The sequence below is a fragment of the Apus apus genome, chromosome 1 (assembly GCF_020740795.1).
Source record: "Apus apus isolate bApuApu2 chromosome 1, bApuApu2.pri.cur, whole genome shotgun sequence".
Taxonomy (NCBI): Eukaryota; Metazoa; Chordata; class Aves; order Apodiformes; family Apodidae; genus Apus; species Apus apus.
In genome coordinates, this window is record NC_067282.1 from 152398930 (window position 1) to 152406633 (window position 7704).

At 49.6% G+C, this 7704-nt stretch overlaps 1 protein-coding gene across 2 annotated transcripts in view; it reads right to left on the reverse strand.

The window, feature by feature from the left end:
• The window catches only part of TMEM184B (transmembrane protein 184B), a 30796-nt gene extending 24576 nt beyond the window's left edge, over positions 1 to 6220 (reverse strand). For both annotated transcript variants that reach the window (XM_051628203.1, XM_051628184.1), the window contains exon 1: positions 6093 to 6220. The gene's annotated coding sequence lies outside the window, so the exon portion shown is untranslated. The remainder of the gene's footprint in view (positions 1 to 6092) is intronic.
• Between the last annotated feature and the right edge of the window lie 1484 nt (positions 6221 to 7704).

Sequence of the window (7704 nt, forward strand, 5' to 3'; positions counted from 1 at the left end):
ACAGAGGAAGTTTGCATTTCGTTTTCCAAAATTCTCAGGAGCAAAGTCAAATCAGAACTTATTCCACCACCACTTGAATTTGTCCTGCACTTCCAAGTGCCAAGACAGAAAAGACAACAGTTTAAAAGTTACCACAGGGTATATATACAGTTACTCTAAGATGCATCCAGTCCAACTCTACAGCAGCACTGAAAGATACTGAAGTAGTGGCAGTCACAAATAAAAAGGAGTTTGTTCGTTTTAGTATCAGAGAATACTTTTCCATGGAGAACACACAGAATCAATCAGATCCAAACTTTAATTTAGCAAGTAAATGTGTTGGAAGAAGCCAGACTTCTTACCACAAGCCCAAGCAACTGTGCAGCAACGCATATGAGGGAAATGGCACATCTGACTTCCACAGCAATGATTCTCTGATGCAAATACGTAACAGTGATGAGCATTGCATTAGTAAGAACAGTGATTCCCAACTAAGAACCCAAAGCCACTCATCATGAAGTCATTCTGCTATGCTAAGTGCTAAATCATGCTGAAATATCTGATCTGCTTAATTTTGTTTGTGGGTTGTTGCCTTTTTTTTTTTTAACTCTGGACCTAAGACACATATATCCTCTTGTTAACTCCCTAAAATCACCACCTCCTAATTCCATTGTTCCTGTTCAACATTGCCTCCACACACTTCTCTCTTACCCTGTTACTCCATCAAGAAAACTAAAGATCCAATAGATGCAGACTTCCAAACACAGACTTAGGAGCTTTTTATTCCTGGACTCCCGGGAGAGGAGATTCCTCTGCACACAAACGTGCTAAACCTTAGATATGTCAGCATTATGGTTTTGCTCATTAAAGAATGAAACCAGACCCAGCACTTCCTTATGGAAAAGTTACCTCTGGGGGTTCACAGGCAGAAGATAATGCCTGGAGGAGGAAACATTCTCACCCTTGCTGGCTAGAACACATCAAGATAACACGGTATCAGAGGGAAAAGCCTAGCCCAGCATCTCCTTCCAAAGGCTACTTAGGCCACACAAGTGGATAGAAGCTGCTCATCTCTCCTGATTTAGCACTGAAGCTGACCACAGAAGTCTGCAGAGAAGTCACCAGTACTGTTAGAAGCTGGCGGATTGCAGCAGCTAGTAACACACTTTAAAAAAGTGATTCTGAAGCCCCCCTCTCTGTCCCAGAAGTCAACAGTAGCAAGGCATTTTCTCTATACAGAAAGAGGCACACCAAGCATCCACCTGAGGGGATGTGTGCTTAAAAAAAAACAAACACCAAAAGTTCAACTCAATTTTTCCAGACACAGTAAGCTTAAAATACCCAGCTGGATGAAGTTGCCTAAATAGGAATTTATACTAATAACCTCTAGCTTAAAACTCTGCTGTAAAATCAGTGCCATCACAAAGCCATTGGAACAGGGGAAAAAAAGTCTGAAAGTCAGGATAGTTTGCAGGAGGAGAGAGGTCACTCCTGGCTCCTATGGGAAAATTAAATGCAAATAGCTTCACCCATCACTAACTATCCTTTCCTAGCAAAATTGGCAACCAGGAGACAAGATGTGATGAGCCATTAAAAGAAATTCAGTCTCTTCTAATCTGCCTCCTCAGGAGACTGGCTTGTCCAAGTTCATTTCAAGTAACCTGGACAAAGGCACAGCAACTTAAACGGCTGCAGCCCGGGCTGTATCTGTGCTGGAGATGACCAAGGAACTGCAGGCTCCCAAGCAATCAGCTCAGCAGCCTCCAACAGCATCAATGTCATGTTTCATGGCCTGGGTAGGGAACAATAGGCCCACAAGGTCAGCTTTTAAGGTATTATCTCATCTCCTCCTCAAAGTCTCGTTGCTGCACTAGATAACATGTTGCAGTAATTTTCTCTGCTGAACAGGAGACCTTTTACTTTTTTTGCCTCGGAATCAACCAAGGGCAAAATGTACAGCATACTCAGGCAGAGGGGACCGCTTTAGGGTTACACAGAAAAAAAAAAAAAAATCTAAGGCTGTGACACAGTATCTCTGAGCTCTTGGTCAGTCTCCATTATATAACGTCCTCAAATCCTCCAATCCTCCTTTCAGTATCATCAGACTCCTGGGCACTGTGACTGTAAGATAACAACAGCAGTATTCTCATCCTTTCCATCCAGAGGCAGTCTTGAGGGTGGAGAGACAAAAATCCAGGTACTCTGTGGGTTAAAGGACATTCAATAAGGCAGGCAGAGCATGCAAGTTATTTCCCCTCTTCAGGTTTCCTGTAAATCATGCCCCTGTGGGGGCTATAAAGACCTGGTCACACCCAGCAAGCTTGTCCTGCACTTTCCCTGGACACAGTTTGCTCTGTTACCTTCCCAGACATGTTACTTACACCATAACAAAGAAAAACCCTATGAAGGTTGAGCTGATTTTTAAAGACTAGAGAAAGCCAGGCTATAAGTAAGTACTCCACTCCCCTGCCTCTTCCTAGAGGAGGAAGACTTTGAGGTGAAGCTGTGGGAGAGCTGCTGCAGTTTATTTCTTCAGCTGGCAGAATTTCACCTCCAGAACCTTCCTGGAGGACTGCTGTTCTGAAAACATGTCCAGTTGCTCTCTCAGAGTAGTCCATAAGTAAAAAGAAAACAAAACCAAACAAACAAAACCCACACCCCCCAAAAAAACAAACACCAAAAACCTTTTCAAAAGGGTGTTTTCAGTCCAAGTGCTATCATATTTTACAGTTATTTTAGCTAAGTGTTTTAATCCATCTTATCACAGTGTCAAACTGCTCTGAGAGTCCCAAGCATTCTGGAAGGGCGCAGTGTCTTGGCAGGAAACCCCTCTTCTATCACAAGAAAGCAAACCCCAAAGCGTTGGGGAAGAAGCGGGAACAGCACACAACACACGCACCGCTTCAAGCGAACAGATGGGCAAGGCAGCACACAAAACCCGAACGCCATGTATTCTCTACAGCACCTCAGCTTTCCAGGGCCTCAGCGACTGCAATCAATCACGAGAACTAAAACACAAGAAAAGCTGCTCCCTCCAGCCCAGGCTGTTCAATAACACACAGCAGCTTTGTTACATGGATAGCTAGCAGCAGTCGTGCACTGGGAAAGCTCTACTGTACAAAGCATACGAGTAGTTCCTCTCTGAGGCTGTACAATTCTCTTGATTCTGCAGAGAGCCCAACCTGTACATTCACCCTTGCTTTATAACCTTGGTTTCCTCATTTTTAGCCTGAAAACCCTATGAAAACTAGTCACAGCAGTGGCCCTTCCGAATGAACAAGTCTGATTTGCAACTTCATATTTTACCTCGACCTTCAGTACTTTGAACACTGGGCTCCTAAGCAGCTAGGACCAAATAACACCTTCCAAGGAATTCACTGCTCCCTCCAGCCATTGCTGCAAGAGCTTGAAGATATCCTTTGAGCAGCTGCAAAATGAAACAGGCACTTCTGCTGGAAGGAGCAGGCAAGAACTCATCTCCACCACTGCAAACGTAAGCCGATTAAACACAGACCCAAAACATGAAGGGAGGAGGGGATGAAGCGCAAGTTCCATCACACAGAAACTAAAGATGTTTAAGTCAAAAAGATAATGATTAGATGTTTTAGTTAACTCAGCAGTAGAACTGGGTAGAGAAACAGACTGATGTTTTTAGGCAGGGAGAAAAGAATGTGTGAAGTTATTTTAATTATGAGTTGGGAAAAAACAACAAACCATCCTTCCTTTATCCACAAGAAGAAAAGATCCCTAATCCCACAACTGCAAACTGCAAAAGCTCATCTCCCAGCCTGCTACCAGCAAACAGGCATACGAGCTGACAGAGAACAAGGCAGATTTCTAGCTGGATTCTGTCAAATCGTGAGAAACCAGCCAGCCCTGAATGCTTTCACTATGCCCAACCAGCTAGTCATGCTGAACTTTATTTTCTGACCAGCTTATACATGTCTAAGAACCTTCCCTTTCTAACTGCCACACGTCTCAAGAAGACAGACAAATAAAAGTACAAAAGATGCCTGAATGATTGGGAGGCATTCTTCCCCTCTCCCCACATTTCCAGAACAAGCCATTGAGCACTCCAAATGGATTGTAGAGACCTGAGCAGAATAAAAAGAAAAACACCTTCTCACACCACCAAACTGGTTAGAAACTCTGGCTTCAGTCGCAATGCTTTCCCAATCATTTCACAGCAAGACCAAATAACTCCTGGTCCAGACGCAGAGACAGCCACCTGCTGCACCTGTGCCACTTAAGGTTTACAACACAGCCATAACAATGGTATCAAGGACTTGAAACTGCTCTACTAGACTAGAATAGATCCTAAGCCCATTTTCTTGGGGACGATGGTGAAAAAAAAGCCTGAAGTAGGCCTTTGTGAAATACCTTCAACATAAAAAAAAAAAGCTCACCTTAAAGCCCTATTGTTTAGTACATAGCCAACACCCCAAAAGTCTTAGAGTTTATTTTTTCCAAAAGTACCACACAAATACAAACCTTTAGTATTAGAAACCTGAATAATACAAACTTTTCTAGAGAAATCTCTGGTGATTTTAAAGGAGGCTGCTAAGGCCTTAGACTCAAGGGTAACTTCCAGCAACACAAGTTCAATGGAACAGTTAACTATTGTGTTAAAAAAGCCCAGCCTTTGTTAGTGAGATGTATGCTTTATTACATTTTCATTGATTGTTTTGTTTTTTTTCTTGCAGGATAGGAAATAACATTTCTATTCATCCTCAAAGCCTTCACTCAATTATTGATCAATGCCATCTATTCTTCTCTTAACAGAGGTAAACAAGTCTTCTCTCTGGGGAGGCCTGTCTATGTCTTCAATAATTGCTGCCATTCAAGCTCCTATCACGGCAAGAACAGTTTCCAGCTTTCTGTAAGGAGAAGCCATCTTCACTATTTCCTCTCGACTTCCCACTCCTCCTCCTCCCACTCTTGACAGCTTCATGGTGTTCCAGCCAGCTTTCACAGAGCTGTCCCTGAAACCACTCCAGTCCCTTTCCTGGATTGCAATTCATCAGAACCCAACCACATACACGTTCTTCCAAAGCCCTGCTTCCACTACTCTCTGCAGTTGCCTAGCCTGAATTAGCCACCACGGAGCAACCGAAATTTCAACTTGTTGTGAGCATCCAAGAAAAGACCCATCGCAGATCACCTGCGAGAGGAGCACCCAGGCACAGCAACAGTCCCGCTGCACACACACCGTGCCTGTCAGCCCCTCCTCCCTGAACCAGAAGAGGCACAGCAAACACAAGCCTGGTGCCCACCACCGCGGTGGGGTCCACCTTGCTCCCTGCCTGGTTGGGGACAAGGACAGCCTTGTCTGTGACACGCATCCAATGCCTCTGAGGAGCAGGACAACACCGGGATGGGGGAGCGGAGGCTGCGCTGGGGCAACGTGTGTGCACGCGTGGGGAGACTGGGTGGGCTGCAGCAAGGGGACATGAGGGAACAGACAGACCGGGGGGGCTGCAGCAAGGGGACACGAGGGAACACACAGACTGGGTGGGCTGCAGCAAGGGGACATGACGGAACAGACCGGGTGGGCTGCAGCAAGGGGACACGAGGGAACACACAGACTGGGTGGGCTGCAGCAAGGGGACACGAGGGAACAGACCGGGTGGGCTGCATCCGGCGGGGGGAGGAGGGCACCGGGAGTTTGTGGAGAGGCGCGGGGGGTTATGGTGGCCACGTGGGGGGAACGTAGGTGGTGGGGGCAGGCTGTGGAGGGGGCAGGCTGTGGAGGGGGCAGGCTGTGGAGGGGGCACGGCGGGGGCTGCAGAGAGGGAGGGGAGGGAGCCCAGGGGAACGTGCTCGGGCTGCGGGGGGGAATGGAAGGGCGGGCTGGGGGCCTCAGCGGGGGGACGGTGCAGGCCAGGCCGGGGAACAGCAAGAGGAGGGACTGAGAGGGGCGGGGAGGTCGCGGCCACACCAGGGCAACGAGGGAGGCCGAGCGACTCGGCGGAGGCACCCACCGGAGGCACCCACCGGAGGCACCCACCGGGCACCCCAGCCGCCAGCGCGGCCCCTCAGGCCCGCCCAGCGCCCCCGCAGCCGCCCCCGCGCCCCGGCTCGGCGGGCGCCTTCCCCCCCCCGGCACACCTTACCTCCCGCAGGCTCGGCCGGGCCCAGCCCGCTGGCTCGGAGGGGTCGGGCCCTGCCCCGCTGCCCCGCGGGCGGGCGGCGCCGGCTGCGGGCGCGGGGGCCTCAGGCGGCCATGGCGACGCGGGGCCCTCCCCGCCCCTCCGCGCCTGCGCGCGGCGCCGCAGGCCACGCCCCCTGCCGCCGCCGCGCTGGCGGGGGTGACGTCACCGCCCGGCTCTTAAAGGGGCGGCGCCCCCGAGAAAGGGCGCGGGGCTGGCGGGGCTCGGGGGGCTGCGCTGCCGCCCCAAGCCCGGCCCTGCGGGAGGTTCCAGCGCTCCGACAGCTTCTTCCCCCTCTCCGGACTGGTTAGGGGGAGGAAGACACCTTTCCCCAGCCCTCCGCGGCAGATTTCCACCTCTGCCTCAGGGCTGTTGTACCAGAAACTGGGAAAGACGCACGTCGAGGTGTTAGCAACCAATGCCGCACCTGCACTCAAGCCCTAACGCTTATTTTTTTTAGATTGAAAATACATTAACTGGAAAAAAATTAAGCCCACCAAAACCCTGAATACACACGCAGCCTTCCTGCGGCGTGAACTGTGTCGGTAAGAGGCACCGATAGCCCAGCGGAGGTGCTGGGAGTCTCCTTCTTTAGGTGAGCACTTCCCCTTTTCTTCCGAAATACAGACTGCCGCCCCACGACCTGCTGTCCCCAGATCTCCCAAAATGGCAGTGCACTTCCCTCCTGTCCCAAAAGAGAGGTCCTGCCCCAAACACAGCCACCCTTTCTGCACCCACAGGTGGTGGGGCAAAGGCAACAGGCTGGGATGGGTGTTGTCTTCCACGTAGGCAACGCTCCTCTTTCTCACAGAAAACAAGATTTAGAAGGGAAATAGTCCTGTTTCATTTTGATACCTCAAAAACACACTCAAAATGGAGCCAGAATCAAGGTGGTAGATAAGCAACAGAACAATACCCCTCATCTCCCCTTTCCCCCCTTATCTGAGGAGCTGGAAGCCCCAGGCAGCAGGCAAGGGAAGAAGCAGCTCTTCCTGCTCAGCTGGCAGCAAACAAGCTTGAAAGGAATTTGCAAAGTCACCAAGACCCATCATTTCTTCCCAGCAGGTGTTTCTGAAAATCAATTTCAAGAGTTTCACACAGCCCACAAGAAATAGGCCTCTCATCTGGATAATGCAGGGAAGCATAACTATAGGAGCAGCGATTTAGAAATAAATCAGTATTTAAATTTAGTCATTTACTGCCAGACAGGTCAGACAACCAGAGGAGAAACCCAAACAAACCACGTCACCTCAGACACCAAAGCAGCAGGTGCCACTTGACAGGGAGCTCAGCATGTTTGCATCAGGCACAGCGCTGTTGACAAGTGCTCAGGGGCGCTGCTATGACCCCTTCTCCTTCCCCTTCCTCCATTATTTGACTGTAGAAGAAAGAAAACCAAACCAGAACTCTGGGTCCACCTCTGTCAAACGCAATGCACGCTCAAAGCCAACCGTGACAAAAAGGTCCCATCTCACCTCTCCTGAAGGCCAGACACATGGGACACCAGAGGCTCAGATCCAGGAACGGAGAGCGGCTGAATCAGGTTTCACATAGCTCTCGCTGTTCCAAGGCTGCA